The following is a 26,432-nucleotide window of genomic DNA, read 5'->3' as shown; positions in this document are numbered from 1 at the left end:
GTGTGTGTGTTTAGAAACACCATGTCAATAGGTGTTGGCCACTTTACTTCAGGGACATTGGTTATCATTTGTGATATGATCTGTGTTGGTGACAAGGTGTTCTTAAACTATATTCTTTGATGTCTTCACCGAATACATTTGTCATATGCTGTCTGTGAGTTTACAGAAAATAAAGTGTTACCCTGCTGCATTAGTTACACTGCTGATTACACAATCCTAGTGCTCTGCTAGTGCTAATTATTTACAATTGCTAAAATTCATAATCATGCACATACTTCACATCTCACTGTGCGCCAGTGTTGTTTGTAAATCATCCATATTCTGTATGCACACCACTACAGCATTTGTGCTTCTGGACACAGTTGTGCACTATGTGAATCTTCTTATACCTCACTGATAAAAAACTGGCATCAGACAACACATGCATGGAATTCAAAAAACATTTGCCAACTGCATCACATCCTAGTCACCCGAAGCATAGACTTGATATCTGTCTATCTATCTATCTATCTATCTATCTATCTATCTATCTATCTATCTATCTATATACACATATCTATTTGTCTGTGTCTATATACTTGCCTGTCTATCCACCTATCCATATATATTTTGTACATACAGATACACAGAGTTCCACACACAGACACATACTCACTCATGTAAGTATATATGTATTACAGGACATGGTGTGTGATAAATGAAATATGAATGGAATGTCTCCAATTCATTGACTATGTCTCATGACAAGAGTCATCCATCAGTCTCAGACTGAGGCTTTTAATCCTGCTATACCTGCATCACACAAATCAGGTCCCTAATTATTTAATCTATTCATTTTTTTGTGTTATTCTACATTTGACTAATAGCTCTCACTGCTTCAGAGGGCTAAACTTATTGTCTACATTTGTACTAAATAGTGAGTTAAGTAGTGTGCAAAAGATTGTTTTTCTGAATGTATTATCTTATAAGTGTTTTTGTTTTACTTTAGTATTAATATAGCTGAGGATCTTTAACCTTCTTGTTGCATTCTCAGTTACTTTTTTATGTGAATTAGTGGAAATCTGAGGGTTATGATAGGAGTGATTATTTCTGTAGCGCAGGCTTTTTTTTTTACTTAATCTGTTTGATTCTACTAAAAACCTTTCAAGTCCAAAGTGTTCAAAGACCACTGTCTCAAAGCAGAGACTGGAGCATTTTGGACCTCATGCAGGCTGCCTCTCATGCCTGAACTCAAATATGAGTTCAAACAAACGGATAATGCACGTTACCTGAACATATTATTTCAGTCTGAGTGAGGTAAGTGTTTCAGCCATGACGAGAGAGAGAGAGGGAAAGGATGGGAGGGTAGATTAGGGCATCAGATGGGAAGTAGATTTAGGTTTAGGGAACAACAGATGATTTTTAGGGTTAAGGATTAATCGGGGAATTTAGGTTTAGGGAGAGTGGTTGGAGTTTTAGGTTAGGAACTGGATGGGAGTTTTAGGTTTAGAGGTAGAGTTATACAGTTTTGTAGGACTGGGTGTTGGGAGAACTAAGTAGCTAAGGAGGTCAGTCTACTGGGTGTTAGAGTGTTGATTTGTTAAACAAATGGCAGTGAGCAAGTGAGTCGGGAGCTATTAGCAGACCTGTTTATTTTAATTACATTACAGATACTCATGTATGTTATATATATATATATATATATATATATATATATATATATATATATATATATATATATATATATTGACAGATAGATAGACATATAGATTTAAAGATAAATAGGCACACAGATAGACATATAGGTGGATAGAAAGATAAGATAGATAGATTGATACATTTATATTTGTTTGCCATAGCAATGCTCTAATCCCAACTGTCAATTTGCAGACACAGCCTGGGTGAAAAAGTTCACAGGAATAAACAGTATTATTGTTATATATAAAAAAAATTAGCCAAATACAATGTGAACAATATAAAATTAAAGAACCAACTAAATTAAAAATAGTTATATTTAAAGGCAGAAAGCAGATCTGTATTATCACTGTATAATATTTGAGAGAAGTCAGGCAGACAGTGAGATTGGATGGAAAATGATCAGAATAGGTTGAGAAATTTAGGTGATGTGCCTTTTAGAGACAAAGCATTTGGCTTGTTGTTGAAGGTGTGTTTTCAGATCATTTCTGCAATGGAATAGGTTGTAGTTTTCTTAGAGAAGGAGAGGGCGTGACTCCCATGGAGAGGGAACCAGTATAGCGAATACATGTATTTTGCACTGGAATTTATGTTCTTGGAGTAGTGAGGGAGGATGAATTTTTAAATACTAACATTAGTGGTGGGTCCCCAATAGAAGGTTATATCTCTGTTTAATAGGAAACCATCTATATTTGCTGAGATTAAGGCAGTGGTGCTCTCAAGATAGACAGCTGGCAGCAAAATGACTGCAGGAGTTAGCAATGGTTTGAAATCTTGTGAGGCTTTGTTTGGCGGTAGAATAAGTATTGGTGTGACTATGCTACGTTCAGAGTAGCATAACTCCTTTATCGATAGTTACTCTTAAGGGGGGTATTTTGTGGTCCTTTGTTAGATAGATAGCTAGATAGATAGATAGATAGATAGATAGATAGATAGATAGATAGATAGATAGATAGATAAAAATATGCAGATGAAGGAAAAATGATAGAACGTCAAATTAAGAAAAAAAAACATGGCAATCAAATCAAATGAATCATAGCTTAGCATGTAATATACAGAAGAAAAATAAAGCTGCAGAATTTTTGTTCTAAAAAGGAAGAAACATCAGTAGTACAAAATTAGGAATCCTTATCTTCCTGTTCAGATAGCTGTTAATACTACATGAGGAGTTAATTGGGGAATTCTGGCAACTTCATTAATATAGGAGCAAAGTGGGGCAGAGGAGGACAGTAAACACAAAAAGATGAGAAGAACTTAAAATGTATAGCACTGAAGAAAGTGGAGAGGATACAAGAAGGTGAGTTAGCATAAACATCTTTAGAAACAAATACATGGAAGAGCTGCAGTCTAAAGAACTCAGTTCAAAAGAAAAGCTTCCACTGTGGCACAAGTCCCAGAGGTACAAACTAACTGCATACAATTGATTGAAAAATCAACACCCCCCCCCCAAAATAATGTAAGCATTTTTTTTTGCAGAATATCAAGCCCTCTTGCACCCTCTCATGCTGGGTGCAAGAACCCCTCCCCCCCCAAAAAAAAACTGTTATAGACATCATCTCTGCAATTACACAAATGTGAAGAATGGAGAAATCTCCCAACCTAAAAAAATCACTGTGCGGTCACACCTACAAACCTCAACAGTTGTGATTTCTTATGGAAGAGAGCAACAATAGCGGTTAACTTTCACTGATTTTGCTTGGCATGCTGGTTCTTTGGCATGTTGTAAGCTGATGAGAAGTAATGCAGCACAAAAAGAAAAGGATTATATATTATTTCTCAAAATTAGTGATGATTGGAACAGTCTTTTTGAAGAAGGATGGTAGCAAAAACAATAATTGAGTTTAAGATTGCATGGGACTGCCATAAGACAATACCTGCGAAATAAGGGAAAAGTGGAAAAAAATAATTGTGTGCATCTGATAAACTTTGAGCTCTTCTTGCTGTTAAAAATAATTCATACAATAATGGTACATTTTGGTCAGATGTCTGTCAGATTGTATTGGGGCTGTATGATAAGGTCATATGTGAAGCATAAGCTTTATTGGATCTGCAGAGTATACAAATATTTGTGTGTGTGTAAGTGTATATGTGGGTGAGTTTGTTTACGTTACAGGCCAAGTAGAGCATAATTACAGTTATTTCAACAGCAGTTTGTTTTAAAAACTACAGAATTACTACAAACTTAGGCTTTTTACTGTCATAGTTGCATTTTAACAATTCAGAAAAGCTTAATGTTTTCAGTTATTACTAAAATAATTATCCAGCTGCTAATATTCTAACAATGGTGCCATAGCTGTGTTTATTTTAATTAAAAAATGATTTAAAAAGGACCTTGTTCAAGAAACTGCTAAGATCTATGCAACACCATCTGTACTGTAAAGAAATCAAGTAAACCTATGTCATTTTAAGAGAAAGAACATGAGCATACATTTTTTTTTCTCAAGCATTTTTAACAAATCATTTTAAGAGCACATTAACTGTCAGTGCCAAGTAAAGGATAATTAGCTTTTGGATGTAGGTTGGTCTAATTAGTTTTAATCTTTTCTTTCAAATAATAAGCTTTTATTGTGTGCTGGTGGGTTGGAGGAAACAAAGGCATTTTTAAAATATAATGTGCAAATAATAAATGAGACACTGCTAATTTCTCCTGAACAAATACACTTTGTCAGCACTCTGTGAGTACACTTGAATCTGGCAATAATGAAACATAGTTTGCACCAGTGGAATATATGCATTATAATGATATAACACTGTACACTATGTCACGCTCATTGATTAATAGCTCTAATGTTTCCAATATGCTAATTTTGTATTATAGCTTTCCACATAGCATCCCAAATTCTAAAAATGCAAACACATCATGCTACAGTATAGTCCACTTAATTACACAATAGTCACTTCTGACATTTCTGATTTTTTTCTCAAAATGCAGTACTTTTTTGTGGTGGGGATCAGTTCTGCTTTACTAGAAGCTGACTCAGAAAAGCAGGTTTCTTGTGTAGAATAGCTTGAGAAGGCTTGATCATAATGCAGTAGTGGTAATGTAATATACAGGCTAGACATTATCATAATGCAGCACAGAGCCATAACTTCATCATCTGGCATGCTGAGTAGTTTGTCAGACTGATATCCCTCTCAGCCTAAAGATGTGAGCCTCTAACTGTAGCAAGCTGATTGCTACTGTTAGTAACACACTGAGCTTCTAATTGCAAGTGGATGAATCAGCCTTCATTTATGAAGCTGCAATATCACCTAATGATTCTTAAACAAATGATGGAACTGCACTTGTGTTCCATGTAGTACTACCAATCATGCATTTCAACAGCTTGCACCTGTGCTGCCACGCTCTTTGCACCTCTCTAGTTACGGCTGTGATGCAGCAGGAATAGTGTACTATAAGGATGAAATTCATAGAGAATTCATATCATATCCAAAGGACATTTGCACATTTCTGACAAAATGCAGTGTTTCAGATTTATAGACCTTATGACCTTAGCTTTATAGCCTCACAAAATGCTTGCACATTGCAACATGCAGCTAATGTAAATAAGGGCATAATAACAATCAAATGAAGCACATAAAAATGTCAAGATCCATAGCTGTAAGCACAACATAAGCAAACCCTCTCCCCAACACTTCTCTGTGAATTGTACAACTTGTTTGCATGGCACTTTAGACAAACAAAGGACATGTAAATATACCAGAACAACAGCTAGCAGATACATTTTCAGTTGCAGCATTATAGTGATCTAATAACCACCTGCACATCTTTCCAGACATAACGGTTGTTATCATTACCAGAATAACTCTTAATTGTCCAGTTTTGCACAATGTCCAGATTTTGCTTCATATTTTTTTTTTCTTTACCTCATAACATTTGTGATTTTCTGGCAAACCATTGAGAACTGCAGTCACAAAATTATGACAGACATTTGAAATACAAACTTTATATCTTTCAGAAAATGCATTTTTGTGCAAATCCTGCTATTATAGTAACTTTCTAAGTTTATTTAAAGCAATATTTAAAATCTGTCCCTGATTTTGGTCCTTTGTCCCCCATTATGTTTGGTTTTATCAAGAATTCCTTTGCTAAGAAGTTGAGAGGTATGTACCAGTAGCACCTGACCTTCCATGACTTAAAGGAAGATCAAATAGTGGATCACTACAGAGTGGATATGAATATTATCCTGATCTTGGTTGATGTAGTTCACCCACATGCAAGGTCTCATGGAATGCAGGTCCTTCCTGTACCAGCGGATACCAATGTATGTGTAGCTGTTAGACTTCTAGCTAAAAGGGTCTTTCAGTGAACAACTGAGGACACACTGGTCATTTCCAAGGCCTCTGCCTCATGGATATGCAATGTGTTCCTCAGTGTTATGCTGCTTCATGTTAATGAATGAATGTGGTTCAGCAATATAAAAGAAGAGACTGTCAGCACTATGTGTGGCTTCCACAATATTACCCACTTCATAGAAGTACTGGTTGCCATAGACTGCATAGCTATAAAGGCTTCTCATGGCCCTCAGCCCCATTCTCTCTCTCATTTACCAGATAGTATGTGATATACAGGAGATCATAACCAGAGTGTGTGTGCATATATGTGTGTGTGTGTGTGTGTGTGTGTGTGTGTGTGTGTGTGTGTGTGTGTGTGTGCGTGTGTGTGTGTGTGCGTGTGTGTGTGTGTGTGTGTGTGTGTGTGTGTGTGTGTGTGTGTGTGTGTGTGTGTGTGTGTGTATGTAGCATCATGGCAGCTCTCAGGATTCCTATATTTGGTATATATCTGAAAAACTTTACACTAACTTCTAGTGTGGTAATTTCCCTGGAGTCATCATGTTGGTATGTGTTTGCATGGTGTGTAAAGTGCAGGCTGACACATAAAAACACAGTGCAGGTGTGTGGCTATTGCTAGATTGAGGGACCAATCATGAGACATCAGAAGATCTCTGCTGAGCCTGTTGGCCAGATAATTGAACACCCCTAGAATGTGTGCTCCAGTCAGAAACTGGAAAGCCATTTCCCATTGCCAAACCATCACAGCTTCCTGACATAGGTAGTAGGACCTGGTTCTACCTTGCTTTTTGTGTACCATACTACTGCCATGTTGTCCTTCTTGATGGAGAGAAATGAAGTCTGAAAGTTCCTCTAGGATGGCTACCCTCAACTCCTATACATTTATGTGAAGACTGGCCTTGTAGTCTGTCCGCACATCTTAGACCAAGCTCCTTTCAAATTGCTCCCCCACATACACACACTCAGGGAGGATGCATCCATGGTCACTGTTGGTAACAGATGCAAAGTTTGACTTCACAGATTATGGGGAAATTTAACCACCACTGAAGATGTTCCATGCATGAATTGGTGATGATAACCATTGGAGAGAGGATGAAAAGAATGACACCATTGGGTCTGAAGTAACCACTGTAAAATACTCATGTGACAGCAGGAAAAATCCACCATCAGGACTGAAGATGCTATCAAGCTAAGGGTTCTGAGTACTAATGCGAATGTTGGATGAACGCTGATTAGTAAAAGACTGACTGCAGATTGGAGGGACTGAATCATGTCCTGCAGAAGAGAGATTATAGAAAGTGTTCAGTTTTGCTAGCCCTCTGTTGATTTTATTCACGCCACCCCTTTGTATATCTTTCCTATACCCATTATTTTGCTGTGTTCTCTTGAGCAGCATGCACTGAGTGCTCTGTCTTTATATTCATATTCTCCATTCCATTCCATGGAGTGGTTCTTGAGTGCTCTGCCTCACATAGCGTCCACTTTTATATTTATTTAGGAGTCTGGCTTGGAGCAGCCTGATCTCTCTAATCCGGATCTATATACTAACCGTTTCTACCGTGGTCGGTCTTTCTCTTGACATGGCTGGCTTATGATCCTCTATTTTTTACCGTGATTTGCTGTTACTGCTTGGTACATGGTGGAGTAGTTGTTAGGCAAAGGTCACCTCTGAGCACCTGAGACCCTTTATCCTTTTTGTGAGGAACTTTTAGAGTCGGCAGCATTGGACAGAAGAATGTTGGGACAGATTATTTCTTTTTGGGGCTTTTGCATGGGATCCATCTGTGAGAAGGTATGATACAGGATGATCTATTCTGGGGCATTCTGATGAAATCATTGGAATGATGAGAGAGATGATAGGTCAGGACCTCCCCTTTTTGATCATGATGAGAATCTGACATGGGGAATCCTGTCAACCTAGAAGGTCTTCCTAACTACTTTTCTTACCTGGGTGGGTGGATTGCAGACTACTAACTGACTTAATTACTCAGTGGTTTTCCACCTTGTTTCAGTGGTCATTTTTTACAGGTTGTTTTTGGGGTTAGCTATACTTTTTGAGTTCCAAGTTTGACTAGAGACCCTTTCCATTTTTCTATCTTTGTCAGATGGCATTTGTTGCAGTCTTCTCTGTGAGACCCTTCTGAAGGTTACCTGCTCCATAACCCTCTTCTGTTATGGCTGACTCAGGAAGTCATCTGGCAAACACAAAGTGGAGTGGTGCACTGTGAACCCCTGTGTTTTCGACTGTGTGAGAATGAACAAGAGTTGCCCAGGACTGAGCCCTGTGGTACACCACTTGTGTACACCACTGAGCCCTGTGTGTTGCCATTGATACACTCAGCAAGTTCTGAATTTTCAATGATATGGCTGGACATCTTGTGATGTATGGGTTAACATTTGATGGTAGGTATTTCATATGTACCCCTGTTCAGATTGTCGAGTGGCTGTTCAATGAATCTGGGCACCTCATCAAAGGCTTTGGTGACTCATTTGAAAAAAACAAAACTGTTTTAGGAGTCAAACAAGCCCTTTAATGAGTCAAACTGGGATGGATCCAACTGGGATGATCTTCCTGTCTGTTTATTCCATGGTGTCATTATGATCCTAATCCATTATGATCCTTGGGCTTGGCAATGAGAAGGCTTGTGGCGATGGGACCACGGTTACGATTGGACACGGTATGATGGTAACCATGGGTGGTGTGTGCACCAGAGCAAGCGTGGCACCAAAACAGCAGTCCCAGGCTGTGGAGCGGTATTAAATTGATGCACACACTGTCCTACACACACAGGTAATGTGGATGGTTGCTTTTGAGCCAGCAGCTGACTCAGCTGGGGTGTTGGGTGGTGGGGTTGCTTTGGCTGGCAGGATGCAGCAGCTCTCACGCTGGGGGAGGGAGAGGTTGGGCTGCTTTCCATTTGGGGTGTATTTGTGCTTTGGGGGAGTCTGTGGGGGAGGCAATTTTTGTAGTTAGAGGCATATCTGGGAGTTTGTCCTGTCAGTTTTCTTCTTATAGCTAAAAATTTAATTTTGGTTTTGATGATGAGTCTTTTTTAGCTTTTTTATTTTTCTCTCAAAATTTTTGATTCTTTTTTTTTTTTTCTTTTTCTTTTTTTTCTTTTTCTTCTCTTGATTCTTTTGATTTTATGATTTTTAGCTCTTTTTTTTATACTGATAGTATTTGTTGTACCTTTTTGTTTTGTTTGTGGGTCCTACACACTGTAGCCTTTGTTGTTTTGTTTGTTTCTATTGGTTTTGCGCTTTTGTTTGTTTGCTGCAGGTACCTGCAGTTGCTGTTTGTTGCCTTTTTTCAGCAGTGTGCAGGTGCTGGTAGAAGGCATTTGTAAGATGGGGAAGGCTCAGGTGCTGTTAGAAAGGGGCTTGTCCCTTAGAATGAGAAAGTCTTTCTTGTTAGAAGTTCTTTGTTCTTTGGTGGTTGAGGTTGGGGACCTCCAAGGTTTTACAGGTGGGATTTTTCTGATCTGATCTCACCAGTGGGGGTAGGCTGTTGAAGTTTTGTGCTTACATCTCCGTGTTGTGATGATGAGAAGAATGTTGTCTCTCTTTCTGATGGTGACTGGTGATGGTGACTAGTTGTTCCATGGCATTTGTTTTTTGGACTTTTTGGAACTTTTGGGCTTGGGAATAGTATTTGGTCTAGTGAGTAGTGTTCTAGTTCTATATATTGATATTAGGGTTGGTGAAGTGGTTTTTGATGATGGTGTTTGGTGATACTAGTGTTTTCAGGAAGGCCATGTGAGTGTCCTGAGTTTGAGTGGCCTGTAACATGCTACAATTTGCAAGCAGCAGTCAAGTCTCTTGTTGGTTGGTTGCAATGGTCTCCGATGCATCGTCGTTGCCTGATCTTGAGGTGTGGGTGTCTGGGTGTCTTTGATGAATATGGATACCCCTCCTTTTCTTGGTATTTGGCGATTTTGGGGCCGAAGGTTGTGAAAGAGGGGAAGAGCTAGAGATAGAGGCCTTCTGCCATCTGAGCCTTGAGGTCACTGCACATCGATGTTTTCCCATACTACTGATCCTGGTCGTGGTGGGTGCGTGCATTTTAGATTTTTTTGACTGGCAGCATTGAGCAGCATTTTTTTTTTGTTTTTTTTTGTTCTTTTTTGTGAATTTTTAGGTTGCCTGCCTTAAAAAAAACTAAAAGGCACTAGCCTTTGCCAATATCCATCCCATCCGGAACAGACAGGTGAGGTCCCTGCCTTTAAGTGGAAGCAGCTGGCTTGTGCAGCAGTAATCCCAGGCAGACGAAACATTGATCCCTTTTTGAATGACACCAGGTTTAAGCCCAATTGTTAAGCCTCATCATCTATCTCTGTATTGTGGCATCATTCTTGGGTGAAGGTAGGATGCTGAGGAGGTCAGGGTCATACCCTGCCTGGCCTACATATAATCAGAGCTCCTCAAATCTTTCTTTCATGTAGTCCAAGGAGTAAGTGTGGTATCTAGATGACAGCCAGGATATCACAAGCTTTGAGTAGCAGACAGGTTTGACTTGGAAAAGTTCATAGAGATGCCAAGAGCCTTGAAGAACTGATGAGGTAATCTCTAGTTTGTAGAAGAGACTCCATCAGGGTGCACTCAGGAGCCAGTTGTCCAAATATAAGAAAACTGTGTGTTCCTGTAATCGTAGAAGAAATGCTACAACAGCCATACATTTAGTGAACACACCTGGGGGCTGTGTTGATGCTAAAGTGTAGTGTTCTGAACTGATAAGAACTGGCCTCTATTTGTAAGCACAAAAATGAATTGGACCATCTTGCTATTTTTATGTGAAGCTAAGTGTCCTTGTGATACATTGAGTACAGCAAGCTTCAGGGAGTGCAACTGAGCAATTTTGATCAATGGGTAAAATACAACAAATAGTAAAAACAATAAAAGATGGATTTCAACACCAGAAATAAAAAAAAAACTCACTTATTTTAATCCCAATAAAAACAGCAGAGCTTTTGGGAATAATACCTTATTCAATGCATAAAAAATAGAGCTCAACTACAAAGAGGGGACTTCAGTAAAGCTTACATATTTTTTTTTTGGTGTACGCATTGCGCCATGATGCATACATGAGTGTGAACAATTTTTGATTCAGTAAGCATCGCTTAACAGCACACAAGCACGCTCAAACATAGAAAGTTCCATGGTATACAAATTACCTCATAAGCAGTTGAATCTTATGCAAATGACCAAGGTGGAGCAACCCAACAAGCAGAAAGATATCCATGTAGACTCCATGTCAGTGTCTGTAGTATACATAGAATTTTTCCATGTACAGGAGTCTACACGGACAGGAGGGGATATAAAAGTCCACAAATATGGACATAACTCCCCAGAAAATGTTAGATCACATACATGTATGTGCAAAAGGTACATTGTGGATGTCTGAAAAAAAAGGATTATGTAAAATTCATATTTTTTTTAAATAATTTTGGCATGTTTGCCCTATGCACAGCTGTGCACAAACATGCTTAACAGAATAAAAATTAACATATCTTATATAGTTTTCACAAATGTACTTTAGGACCTTGTATTGGGTCAACATAATGGAGGTTAGCATTTATGACTCTAGTCACAATTTATATATTGATGAATTAGACATTTGGAGGCGATATCTGGATGATTGTTGTGATGTGTGGAAGTCAGATGAAACTTATTTACATGAGTTTATTGGTTATCTTAATGACAACATATGGGGAATTGAGTCTAAACTGAATTTTCATAAATCGAAAATTGTTTTCCTTGATGTTGAGGTTAGCAGGAATCCTGATAATACCCTAGCTACCCGGGTTTTTATGAAATTCCTCGAGTACAACTCACTTTTGCATACAACGAGCTTTCACCCCCGTCATATCATCCGGAATATCCCTAAATCACAATTCCTCAGAGTCAAAAGGGTCTGTTCAAGCCAGCAAACATTTGAAAATACCAGGGATGATTTAATACATCGGTTCCATGAGAGAGGTTACCCTTCTGGTACTGTCAGCACTGCTTGTTACTGGGCTTCTAATCAAGATAGAACTCATTTGTTACAATACAAGGACAACCAAAGAGATTTTTCTAATCCTCTGGTTCATCTGGTGACCACATATGGACGTAATACACGTGGATTCATAAATATCATCGATAGACATTGGAACATCCTTATGGCCGAGGAGAGATTACACCCTTTCTTGGGCGACAGATGCTCTTTCTCATTTAGGAGAGGACGTACATTGGGTTCCCTTTTTAGCCATTATAAGAGGGTGGGACCTAGCTCTATTGTTCCCACTCAACGTACACTCAGAGGTGGCCCAGTGTTGGGCTGCATACCATGTGGTCACTGTACATATTTCAACAAGGTTCAACATACGAGGGAATTCAGTAGTTGGAATACGTCAGAAGTTCTCAACATTAACTTCTGGGCTAACTGTAGTACAGAGTGGGTCATCTATTTAGTCACATGTACATGCGCCTCATTCTATGTGGGACAAACCTTTAGGCCTTTTTGTCTCAGGATTGGGGAGCATCTTAGTGATATTAGGAATAAGCGCCCTAATAATGCTCTGTATAAACATGTATGTAAACATAACTCTGCATCTTTTTATTTTACTATCATTGATTGCATTGTAGGAAAATGTAGGGATAAATCAGGGTAGCATGATTTACTCAACTTTAAGGAATGTGAATGAATTATTAAATTAGGGGCTTTGTTCCCACCTGGGCTTAATGACCAATTTTAATACACCAATGAACTGTTTTTGTGATACTATATATATATGAATGGTTTCCATTGGCTTATGTTTACTCACTGAAGAAGGCTATTACAGCCAAAACCGGTTTGGGACAGGTAGTTGGGCTTACTACCCTCTACCTTGTTATGTGATTTTGTATTAAAATCTTTTGATTTCCACCTCTTCTGCTGGCTACATTTTTGGTTTTGCATATGTGCTGTTACCAAGTTCACTCGGCTATGAACTGTGCAGTTTCTAAGCTGTCAGCAAGGATATGTATGCAAATGAGGTAGATTTCCTAAATTGCTATAAGGAGCAACCATTTCTGCATATCCACTTCGTGTAAGCTCCTATACAATGTTGATATTCCCAGAGGATGTGGATGACATCAAGGGGTGTGTCTTATTATTTCTAGGATTTTTTTTTGTTCCTAGTGCACGTGTTTGCATGGCGCACTGCATAGCTTAGCATGTTCGAGTGAGCAGACGACCAACATGACAGTGATAATGTAGACAGCAATTAATTAAAACTCGATATTTTCAATAAATATTTTTGACTTTTGTATAAGCTATACTGGGCTCCACAGCACATAATGCCACACTGCACACTAAAGCAGGGCCTTTAAATTATGTTAATTATATTCTAGGCAGGAGAACTGCATCATAGTTAGCCAATCTCACATGGTGGTCCTACAGCAGAACTATATAAAGTATGCATACACTCTACATTCTGATTTTTCCTCAGTACTCTGGACCTTTGGAATAGAGACTTAGTAATTTTAACTGGGAGAATGCATGTTCTGGTGATTGTAGAGCACTACAGGGTAGACAGGGACATATTGCAAGAAATTACTGAGCTCTGCACCCCTAACAGAGGGGACCTATCCCAGGGACATCAAAGGTATGTGTAGCCCTCAGGATACTAGTTACAGGTACTTTTCAAAGACCAACTGGGGACATGATGCGGGTGTCACAAGAATCTGCATCCAGGATACTCCAGCAATTCCTGTATGCTATGCTTCCACATGCCAATGAGGGTTTCTAACTTATAGCACACAACCCTGAAGTACTGGGTGCCATATATTGCACACATGTACACATCAAGACATCACCTGATGAGCAGGGTGCAATCTATGCTAATCGCAAGGGGTACCACTCCATCAACTGCCAGGTCATGTGCAATGCCCAGAGGATTATCCTGAATGTGTGTGCTGGCAACCCTAACAGTTATCACGACTCCCATATCTGGCACACATCACAGTTGTACCAGGTGTTTGCTAGGGGGATCATCCCACAGGGCCATTTATTGGGGGATGCTGGCTATGCCCTGGAACTGTGGATGATGACACCCATCAGAAATGCATACACATCCATGGAAGAATGCAATAATGAAGTACGTGCACAAACTAGGAACATCATAGAGCATGTGTTTGGGCTTCTGAAGTCTTGGTTCTGGTGCCTCGATATATCTGGTGGAACCTTGTATTATACTCCAGCCACATGTGCACAGGTATTTACAGTATGTGCTATGCTACACAATGTAATCCTGGGGAAAGATCTGCAGCAGGATCAGCAAAGGGAAGGGATACACAGTCCTCCAGCCAGTGCCTAGGTCACCACAGCTACAGTCACAGGAGGATTCAGAGAAGGAACCCGCAGTTGATGTCCCTGTAGGCAGACATAGATGTGCTTAGCATGCCCTGGGTTTGGCTATGATACAATGCATAAGACATTGACTGACAACCTAGGGACCTAGGGACTAACACTTTACTCATACTCACATAAAGATATTAAAATTGAAGCCAGCAACTCACACATGCTGTACCTATCCATGTATTGGCTGTGTACTGCTTGCAACAGACAGAGTCAGTCCTGAACTACAGTGTGTCAACTGCTACATTTGCAGGTTAAGTCTGTAACCTATACAGTAGTCTGCTGGATTATTATGATATGTCAGTGTATGTATGGACCAAGTATATTATGCAAGTAACTATAGTGGGCTAGTTGGAGATAAATGACATCTGCATGGGACTACAGATACCCATTCCACTAACATGTTTCCATTTCTATTCAGTAGGCCTCATGCATGGAATATTTATGGAGTCTTCCTGCAACAGATTACTGGTGCATCACTGAAGGGAGATGTTAGACAGTTGGGTTAAATGAGAGTCAGACTATCGTGTACCCCAGCAGATCATGTGGTATTGTTCTCCCACCCCCAACAGAGCAGTTTTCCCTTGTAACTGCTGTAACAGTAACTCATCAATGGTATATGAGCAGTTCATGCAGTCTCAGGGCAGTACTATAGAAATTGATCATACATTGTGTGTCTTAGGTAATGGAGAAATAACCAATGCACATATTTATGCAGGTGGTAGTGTGACAAATGATCTCCTGTCTGTCAAGGAGCTTCTGCAGCTTGAACGGTTAAGGCAATCAACTTGTGTGATAGCATTCTTGGTTCTAATCCAGAAGTATCCACTTTTTTGGATGTGAGGTATTAATAATTTGAGTTCTACAGACTGTCAGTCTGTTTGTGCTGGAATATTTTAACCTCTCTCACATATTAATTGCATAAGACAACTTTAAGAAATCTTAGCCAATGTGAATGATGTACAGCAGTGAAAAAACAGCGACAGAGTTCATATTGTGTAATGCACAAAATCCCTGGACTAGAGTACAGCTAGGTGTGGGCTGGAGTCAGTTTATAATTAGCCAAAACTCCCACTGGGCATGCTAATACACTTAGTTAAGCTTCGCCCCCTGCACCCCCCATGTGGGGGGGCTGTACCCCCCACCCCCCACTTTAATATTCCAACTCCAAGATCGCACTACAGTGGGGTAATGAAAATCTCCCATTTACCGCTATATGCGGTAGCGCTAAACGGGAGATTTCCCGTACCCCACCTGCAATGCCAACACTCAGATGGCACACACACACACACACAACATGCAGGGCACCTTGCTGCCCTGCATATACACCCAAAAATTACCATTTTTACTTACCTGGCATTTCCACTTTGAACCTCCGATGTTCTGAACATCGATGTTCTGGTCTCGATGATTAGAACTTCGATGTTCTGAACATTCGATGGTTTCAAGTGGAACTATATATATATATATATATATATATATATATATATATATATATATATATATATATATATATCAAACCCACACAAGTAAAGGTTCAAAAGTAGATAATGGGCTTACTTACAGCCCCCTGTGCCTGCTGAATGTCACCAAACATACAACAACAATTAATCAAGTTGTCTGATATATAATGTTGTGTACTCATGCACTGACAGGGCAAATTGTTTTTGGCTACAGGCTTGCCCATCCAAATGCAAATAAAAACATATGGCCAAAAAAGCTACTGTTGCCACATAGCTAGGATAAAATTCAGCTGTCTGACTGCTAGGCTACTGGATGCAGATAACAGTAGGAAGCAATGTCACTCTGTAGGCCACACATGCTGTTCAACAAAGGCTTTGTTTATGTCCTCTACAAGTAGTTCACCTGAAGCTATTTATAAAGCAGACTTGAGCCATGGCACGTGCATTAAGTACTGTGTTCTGTAGTGTCTTAAACCAGATAGGCAGTGGTTCTACTTTCACTCTAGCCCACTTGGTGTGTATGTGCATCTCCCTGTAAAACAAGTGTGAATCCCCCATTGACTTCCAAACTGCAAAGGATGTGCTCTTTTTGGCTCTTGCAATTGATGCAGGCCACCACACTTTTGTCCTCCACAATGGCTGCTGATATCATCTTCCATAAGACTACCAACAGCAATCTAAATGCCAGACTTAAGCCATGGTGCATGTGTTAAGTACTGTGGTGTGTAGTATGCATGACTTGATATGTAGGGGTTCTAATCTCACTTCAGCCCACTTGCTGCATGTGTGTGTGTGTGTGTGTGTGTGTGTGTGTGTGTGTGTGTGTGTGTGTGTGTGTGTGTGTGTGTGTGTGTGTGTGTGTGTGTGTGTGTCAGAGTGTTATGTGCATTTCCCTACAAGAGAAATATAATTACTGCACTGACTTAGAAATAAGCATGGTTTTGCAATACTTTGGGCATAGCAGGTGATTCAGGCCTCCAAATCACAGACCTCCACAAGGCCTGCTGATGTCATTTAGCATAAGAGTACCTAAAGACATATCAGACTTCAGCTGTGTCAAGTGCATTAGGTACTGTGGTCTGTGGTGAGAAGACTATAAAGGTGTGGCTTCTAATCTCACTGTAGCCAACTTGGTGTGTGTGCATGCCGTGCAGTGTTCTGTAAGCATTAAATGGTAGTGATACTATTCTCACTGTAGCCAAGTTGCTGCGTGTAAATGTTAGTCACAGCATTTTACATCAGCCTATGTAATCATAGGATAATTGGAATTTACCAGACTAATGGCCTTAAGGCCCTTACAATCCTAGCCATGTTCTCACCCTTATTTACATGATTAGCACCTATTGCCCTTGTCTAAGAGGGACACAGGCAGAACCCCTGTGGTGAAATTATGGTCACCCATCCAATCATACAGATTGCATATGAAGAGTTTTAATGAGGTGCTCTGTTTGACATTAAGTGGTAGACTTTTGCAAAGATTTGTTAAACTCTGGTAGACATATGTCTCCCTCCAGCATGTTGTATTGCTGTCACATACCAGGTTAAGGTCCTTACAGTGAGTATACCATGTACCATTTGACTTACATATATGCAGAATTTCCAATAAAGCACAGTCACAGATTGCCTCATATGCAAGGCAGAGATCACCTCTGAGTAGTCTGTATGACACAGACTAAAGTGGCAGTAATTTCAGATGATCCCCCTAGTACAGATGTTGAAGACTTGACTTCCCTTTCTAAAGAATTTTTTTGTGGTCTCTGCAATTGCCACTGGTGCTTGGAAATGTACAAAGCAAAATGGCCATTGCATTCAATTATTGGCCTGATGAGGGAAGAGTACATGGAGGTTATAACTACTTCATATCCGGGTGACAGTGCCCTCAGTTCTGACATGAGCAAGATATAATCCCCGTCTTACCACTGTGAAGACATGGTGATCTAAGGTAAGGTAGGTGTAAACCTGTGGGCCCAGGTCTGTGTGCCCAGGTCTCTCACCCCTGAGTATGTACTTAAGGTGTTGCTAATGATGTGCTCCTTAGCAGCAACATTGCTGGTACTGAAAGAAATGATACTACTTACATTTGCATGTAGTTTAAGGCCATGATATTGGCAACAATCATTTGGTTATGTATGACCGTTTTGTAGGATGTTGACATAATCTGAGGAGTCTATGACTGCTCCCAGTTTGCAGGCATCAGCAAACTTTGTCAGCCACAGACATTCACTTTGTGTTTGTATGTTGGAGAAATGGATCCCACACATTAGAGGAAACAGGATTGAATCCTGTGGAACACCACTGGTTACAGCTCTGCTTTTGGAGGTGGATACATCTATTTTGACTAGATGAGTGCTATCAATGAGCCAGTTAGTGACCCCTGTAATGATTCTAAAGTTGATGGCTAGCTGGGTGGGTTTGTAAATGATGCCTGAGAGGGGGATAGTGTCAAACAACTTGGCAAAGTACAGATTGTTGTAGGCACAGATGTCCCCGTCATCCAGGTAATTGGTGACTGCCTCGTAGATGTCCACCAGGTTTAACAGGCATGATATCCCTTTCACAGATCCAAACAGTATAGGGTCAAGTGTTTTGGGATTACCTATATCTTTGTTAAGCTCCATGATTATTTTCCCCATGGCCTTACAGATATGGCTAGTCAGGATCATAGGTTTATAGTTCCCATGGTCAGTGGATGCACCACCTCTGTGTAAGGGGTTAACAGTGGCCATTTTCCAGTCAGCTGGTATACAGCTGGTGGTTACACTATGACTGCAAAGAGTTTCCAATGGTGCTAGTAATCCATGTTGGATATTATGTAGGATACAGCCTGGGACATTAGCAGGTGCAATAGATGCTGTGTTTGTCACCTTAGAGAGACCATTTGCTAACTGCTCTTTAAAGATACAAGTATGGGACAGGTTATAGGGATGTCATGATGTATGCGTGGTAGGGACAGAGGAGTGCAGTTGTCACGGAACCTGTTGGCCAACAGGTTAGCTATGTCTACAGCCTCATTATATGTGGTATCATAAAGTATGAGTTTGGCAACAATGTGGGCCTTTCCTTTTACGTTACACATGTAACTACACAATGCCTTGTGGTTGTCCTTTGTGGATGAGGCTAATTTTGTGCTATACTTTGTTTTGCAGGACTTCACAACAACACTTATTTGCCTTTTTAAGATGAGGAGGCAGTGATTCCATTATAGGGGACTCCCTCTCTACTAATGTGAGATACCAATGTCTACCTCTTATTGTAAAGCCTGCTAATGGCAGTTGTCCACCTGGCAGGTTTGCTGTGCCATGAGGAGCTTGTTTTGCCCCTTTCAGGGACAGTCGAGTCAATGCAGTTGTACAGATGCTTGTATAATGCATTGGTATGGAGCTCGGCATAGTTGCCTGTTCTATCTTAGGAGGGCGGTGCAGTCATGCTATTAATACTATCCCATAGAAATTTATAATCTGTTTTGTTGAACTTTATTACTTTATCTGCTGCAATGCTGCAAGAGGGTAGGAGTCAAATGTGATGCTTACTTTGAATGAGACCAAATTGTAGTCAGATCTCACCATGGAGGACCTCACAGAGGAGGATCTATAGTGGACACCCATACTGGTAAGCACCCGATCCAGTACATTGGCCCCTCTTGTGTGGCTGTCAATCCACTTGTCCAGGGCATTGTAGTTAAGGACATCAACTAACCTCTGGGCAAGTGAGTTTGAGCACAAGTAATCTACCCAGTTGGTGGGTGGTTAAAGTCAAACAAAACCATCTTGTTTTGATGTATCTTGATAGACTCAGTAGATCCATGTAAGCACAGTGGGTGTGCTGATTCATGAAATTGCTTCAGTAGCTGGTAATGGCTTGATTATGTGCCCTGCAAGTAGTCACTAGCACCTGCAGCTTCTCCAGGGAATCATACTATCTATCCAATCTGGATGTGTATCTGTCCTTAATGAATATGTATATGCTGCCTCCATTACTTTGCATGCTTTAAGTTTGAGGTCTGAACTTCTGGAAGGAGGTGTAGCCTGCTATGACTGTGGTGCTCTCCACAACCTTGACCCTATGACTGCCCAAATGTCTGCATCTTCCAAGGTGGGGACTGCTTCCAATGAGTGCAGTTTAGTGCTGACATTCCTAGCATTAGCAGTATAACCGTGATGTTTGTAGATGGCGTTTTCTCATTGGAAAATTTTCCCTTGACACACTGCCTAAAAGGCACATTATGGGGGTGGCAACAGTGTTGGCTAGTAGCCAAAATCCTGGGGGTGACTCTGGAAAAGCACTGAGGTCTGTTGAGCAGGTCATCCCAGGCTAACAGATAGTAGATCCCCTTACAATGACACCACACACTACAGCAATTATTGAAATCAATCTTTTTCCATTTGTATTGAGCCATCATCCTAGGTGACAATAAAATGCAACTCAAGGCCAAGGGCATACATGACTGAGAAACATAGCCTGTAAGCTCAGTCATGTCTCTGCATGCAGTCCAGAGAGGTATGTCTCCAGTCATACACACCAACAGGAATTATGACATAATCATAACAGTCACTGATGTTGAAAGACTTGAGTGCATGTGTAATATGGCATATCCTGGCACCTCGCAGAAAGCTGACCATGACCTTTCCATATATTTAGCCTGGTGAGAGGCCACAACAATTTCTCTTGTGATGTAATCACTTATGAGTAATATGTTTGATTTTATGTTTTGCCTTAGGTGTTTGACTGGTGAGACAGTGGTGTGTGACCTATGTGTACTGTGTTCTGCAGAGGTATGATTATGTGTAGAGAGCTTACGTTTGTGTTTCTGAGGTGTCTGGTATTTACTTATGTGTCTGGTAAGGACCTGGGCACACATAGTTATGTGTGATATGGGTTTGGGTGGGGTAGGTTCATAGGTTCATAGGTTCATAGGTTGGTACTAGGCTATCAGCCCTAGAGCCTATACAGGATTATCCATAACAATTCCCTGGCTATTTCTTCCCACAGTATTTACTTCCCTGGTAGGAGGTGAGGTGTGCATGTTGGCAACCAGCTAATTGCCATATCTACTGACTAGTGTGTGAGAGAGCATGAATGCAAGGTTTTAAATATAGTCACATGTCTCACACATTGTGCTTGTGTGTAGTAGGAGTAGAGGGTTGGGAATGCTTTCCACTTATCATCAGCAATCAGTGATAATGCCATTAGTGATAGATTCCTGCTTGTGTATACGTCACAACAGGCCATGGTTAGGCAGTGGCCTGACAGATGCTTACAGTTAACATGTTATCTCATTTATGCTGTCATCCTAAGGTACTACAGTACCAAGCACTGTCCCCAGAAGTCTCAGTAGTCTGATATTTAAAGCCATGAAATGAATCATAATGGAAATAATCATTAAAGATGTAGTACACCTACAGACACTGGACCAAACCCAGTTTGACTTTGTCAAGGGCAGATCATGTCAACCCTACCTGGTGGACCTCATTGAGTGGTAAACAAAGCAAGGGAGGAGGGAAAACCTTTTCAACCTACCTACAGTGGTCTGACAAGGCATTTGTCACTATTAGGCCATCAGGCATTGTTGACAAATTCTAGAGGTTAGTTGCAAACTTGTATGTCAGCCTGTGGATAACTAAGTGGTTGACAGACATTATCCAGGACAATAGCATTGGGGCGTCCATCACTACAATGCTGCCAGTCACCAGTGGGCTCCTTCACAAATTATTTCTGGGACTGCTCCTTATAGGCATTTACTTCTCTGCAGTCAAGGCCACTGTCATTGGCCTCTAACTAAGGCAGATGATTGCAAATTAAGAACTTCCATTGAATCCCACACTGACTCATCAGTTATCCAGGAAGGGCTGACACAGACATTCAGTTTTTGTCAGAGCCATGGACTAACACTAAATGCCAAGGAATGCACAATACTATCCCTTGGGGAGTCATTAACCCCTGGTAACTATCGTATTGACCACACACCTATAACAGCTGACCCAGTAGCCAGGGACTTATGGACATGTAGATGGTGATCTAGTCTCTAGCTGTCATGGGTCAGTAACATTTGGGGATTCATTCTATATTGTGCAACCTATAAACAAAGGCATGGCATGTAAATCCAACAAAGTCATTGCTCCACCATATTCAGCTGTCATCACACCTATCATTGAGTGCAACGCCACCTTTGATATGTAACTAACCAGGCATATCCAACAACTGTAACATCCACAGAGGTTCCATAATAAACCCATACACAGTGTGCATAACATGTCCTATGCAGACTGCTTCAGGGCCGTAACTGTGTATTCTGTCTGGCACATGCTTTGGAGGGGAGGTGTCAGACCCCACTATGTACCTCCTGCATATCTAAGAAGGAGAAGCGTGAGAATTACCTGTCCTATACACATACATCTTACCTGTGGTATAAATAGGACATGCTGGAGAGACAGGTATGTAGCCCAGAGACTATAGCCAATATGTAGGAGGCTGCCCATCCATATGAAGCAGAGTTCTGGCCTACCACAAATCATGTGCAAGTTACACGATAGGATCTGGAACACGACAATGATAACTGCTTTAGGACAAATGTCTCTAATGGACACAGGGACACTGCAGGTGGTTCAACTCATACACCCTGGCTTGTACAGATCTCAGTTTCCAAAACCTTGATTACATTTATCATGGGTATTAGACAATGTCAGAATTTAGGGATGCATGGCTAGGCTTAAAGAAGCCCTTGTTTTTGTTAGCCTATTATACACAAATGAACCTATGGAGTCATGAACCTATGATGTTTTACCTTTTTGATGACATTTTTCTTCTGTGCTGTCATTTCATCATGTGCTCTGACTTTGATGGGTTTATTATATATGTGCACCCATAGGTGTGTCCTACACAATCCTGAAAGTGAAACGTAAACAGTTCCATGAGACACCTTTCATTGTATGACTACCCAGACTTTACAACTGCATCCAACATAACATACACAAAATAATGTGGTTTACTTGTTACAAATGACAGTATACAAAACCTGTAACTGACCAGTAAAAGTAGCATGTCAAAGGTAACAACAGATGAAACAAATGCATATTAATTTAGATAGTCACCCTGTGCATCAGAAACATAGCTTCATTACCCTGCATTGATGAGAAGGATGACAGGGATGTGGTACACATATCCTCACTTGCACAGGGTGTTATATGGGGGTGCAAGAGGCCTAGGCTGACCCAATATGTTGGTAAGCATGTGTGTGAGTCAGAAAGGGAAACAGGCAAGATGGACCCTGTAAATGTTGTGTGTGTGTCTGTAGGTGACCTGAATGTGACAGTGGTGTGTGAGTGCCTGCGGGAACATAGCCAAGCTCAGTGCTAGCCCTATGTTTCTGTATGTTGGACAGCTTTGAACAGTGCATGGTAGAGCTGACAGTTCATCATCTCTGCCCCAGAACATGACAACTGGCTCTGCCAGGGGTTGCACAGGCACCTCCATGCCAAAGGTGAGATGCTGGGTTACTACCTGAGGGTAACTGCTGTCTTCCAGGACTGTGTCCTTCATGGGAATTCCCAGGACCACAAGACCATGGCCTGCCACATCTCGGTGTGGACTGTACACTCCCCTCAGGAGCGCTGGATATACTGCCACTATGGGAGCGTAATTATGCATGGCCATATGGACTCTCAGCAAATGTATCTGCTGACCTATGTCGATGAGTCTGGACCTCAACTCCAGTCAGATGTTCCATCACAGACAATGTGCATTCCAAGACAGGTAGTGTGCGATCTGTCCCAGACCAATATCTTTACAATGCTTCAGTCAACCAATCTAGGGTAGCAGCAATGCAGTGGAGGCAGTCACAGATGTCAGACTCTGCTGCATCCATAACCCTGAGCATTTGTCTGGAGTTCCTTTCAGAATGTGCCTGCACCTCTGTGACAGCCCTAAACATACGTCGAGTGACACATGATGAGACACCTGCAACAGGTTGTGGAGGGACAGCAGGCCTCCTATGAGCACACCAGTCAATATGTCTGTGTGGAACCTCACCAGCTGTTTGGCTATGGCCATTGTTGACACTCACTGCAGCCACAGTAGCCACACTTCCCTGTACAATGTCCCCACCCTCTGACTGTCCAAGATAAGACATGCATCTGGAGCATTTCTCCCCAGGCCTCCACTGAAAATTGACTTTGTTCCAAGTCGGACTTTCCCAGTTAACAAATGATAAATGCATAAAAATAAATCTCTGGCCTCAGGAGACTGGGTATCGCAGGCATACTGACTGTGTACAGTGATAATTCAGCCCTGTGCCTCACTTTGGCCACCATCATTATCAGAGTCTGAAGAGACACTGACAATTGGGTTGTGAAGGGGAAAAAGACCAACCTCCCAATTCACCTGTGATATGAAGGGAAAAGCATCACATTAATACCTGCACTACTATGCTCTGCAGTACTATGTTGCAATATATGTTAAGCTGTATACACTGATGTCAGTATTACAGTCTTGTATAACCCAAAATCTGATATAGCAGGACATGAGGATATTATTTTCTAATCCAACTCTGTAATTATTTGAAAATAACAGATATTTAAACTAGACTGTCATGAGCAAAACATAAATTATGTACACCATTGACATTCTGCAGAACCCTGCAAAGTTTACTGTTATGCCCATCTGAAAACTTCTGACAATACTGTAAAATCAGTCACTGTGGTCACACCTACAAGGCATATATATGGCTTTAAATTGTGTTCAGCCAGAACATATCTGTACATTTGTCAGTCATGCAGACAGTAAATCAATACAGCCAGCAGGCCTAGGATGACAGTTTAGCTAATATCTTGAAGTAAGGCTTCTTCCTATTCCTGATGGTCCTGAAAAACATATGAGGGACAGGTAATATAAACAGCACCACATGTTACAGTATAACATTGGTATTACATCCAAATATCTCCTATTTACAGTAGCTGCTATGTTAACAGGTATGAGGGTCACAATCTCTGCATGAGCTTAAAACTGCAGCTACCCTCCTTTCACCCATGCCATAAAACACCTGGCACCCAAGTTAAACTATGTACACCCTGACATGCTAAGTGCTGCAGTATTTCAATGCTGATCCAAATAAGCATACCTGGATGCTCCTTTTGTGTGGAAATGGTGGCACCCACATCCATGACATATGGTGTGATGGATGCCTGGGAGCTGCCCTGTGTTGCAAGGTTTGCCAAGAATTCCTCAGTGGCTGATAGATGTTGTTCCACTGCAGGCCCACCACCACTGACCTAGCAATGTCCACTGCTCTTCTGCATGCTATGTGGCTCATGTCTGTGGTAAGGTGCTGCACCTGCTCATATGTGTGATTCTAGTGATCCACAGCATTTATGCTATGGACCAGTTCATCCCACAAGGCTTGTCACTCTTGCCTATGTTCCCTTCCTCTGACAGCAGGACTTGGTAGTGTTGTCTTAACTCCTCAATTATGAGGCCGTTTTCAGCCTCAGAGAAAAGTGGGTGGTGTCTGGCGTGCATGATATCACTTGAAATACAAAAAATGAGAGTGCATATCAGGATCACATGTAGGTGTACAGTATGTACAGCTACAGCTATAAAGGAAGGCTATCAGTATTCCCTGCTTGATTACACATCTCATATGCAACAGTGTACCAAACATAAAAAGGTGTGGAACCAATTATGATAGTAGCAGTAGTGACCTACTCCTGTTTGTGCCATGACAGATACTCACATATGATCACACACCCAGCACAGGAGTCCATTTGTAGTGTGGCCCATAGCAGGAAACCACCCCCATAACATATGTATGAAATGCAATGCCAAACAAATAGCTGTGTAGTATTACAACTGCTAGCAAAGGAAGTATCCAGGAGACCTGTGCCAGTAGTTAACAGACAGCATTATATCTTTGCTGCAGTCTGTATCTTATGTAGCTGTTACACAGCTCCAGATCAATGGCATGTCATCTGTACAGATCTATGAAAGATTTACTGATGTAATCCCCATTCTCCCTAAGTATGTTCAAACATATGCATCATGTTAGAAACAAAATGATTACACACCTGATGGAGTACAATACTCCTCTGCTGAAAGATGCAGATATATAAGTGTTGTGCCAACAAGTTCACCATGGAAAGTAACTCTCATACATAATGGTTCCCCTAGGTAGGTGTTTCCCTTTGTAAGATGATTTTCATTAGCAGATGATTGCCTCTGAACCAGTCTGTGCTTCAGGAATGCTAACTGCAGCATGCACAGCTGATTTGCAGTATAATCAGGCAATCATATGCAACTATTGAACAAGATATAAGGCCCCAATGTAGAATCCATACCCTTTCTAATACATTGGGGTGGAAACTACTGGGGTAAAGATACAATGTCAGCACAGAGAAAATATTTGTAGTAGATACTTATTACATAAAGATCTGTGTGCTACAGGCTGCAGCTGCTGCTGCAGGCAATAGGCATAGACAGAGGGGCTGCAGAATATAGAGGACAACAACACTTATGAGTAACAGTGTGACCTGTGCAGCCTTGGTGTACAGCCAGAGCCTGATTGAGGGAACCCATCCACAGGAAATATAGGTATGTGTTTAATATAAGTAAGTTAGCCAAAGGTATCATTAACAGAT

This window comes from Protopterus annectens, chromosome 2.part0, assembly GCF_019279795.1.
Source record: "Protopterus annectens isolate FY-2018-M chromosome 2.part0, PAN1.0, whole genome shotgun sequence".
NCBI classification, from domain to species: domain Eukaryota; kingdom Metazoa; phylum Chordata; order Ceratodontiformes; family Protopteridae; genus Protopterus; species Protopterus annectens.
The sequence above is the reverse complement of the archived record's forward strand: the minus strand, read 5'-3'. Positions refer to the sequence as shown.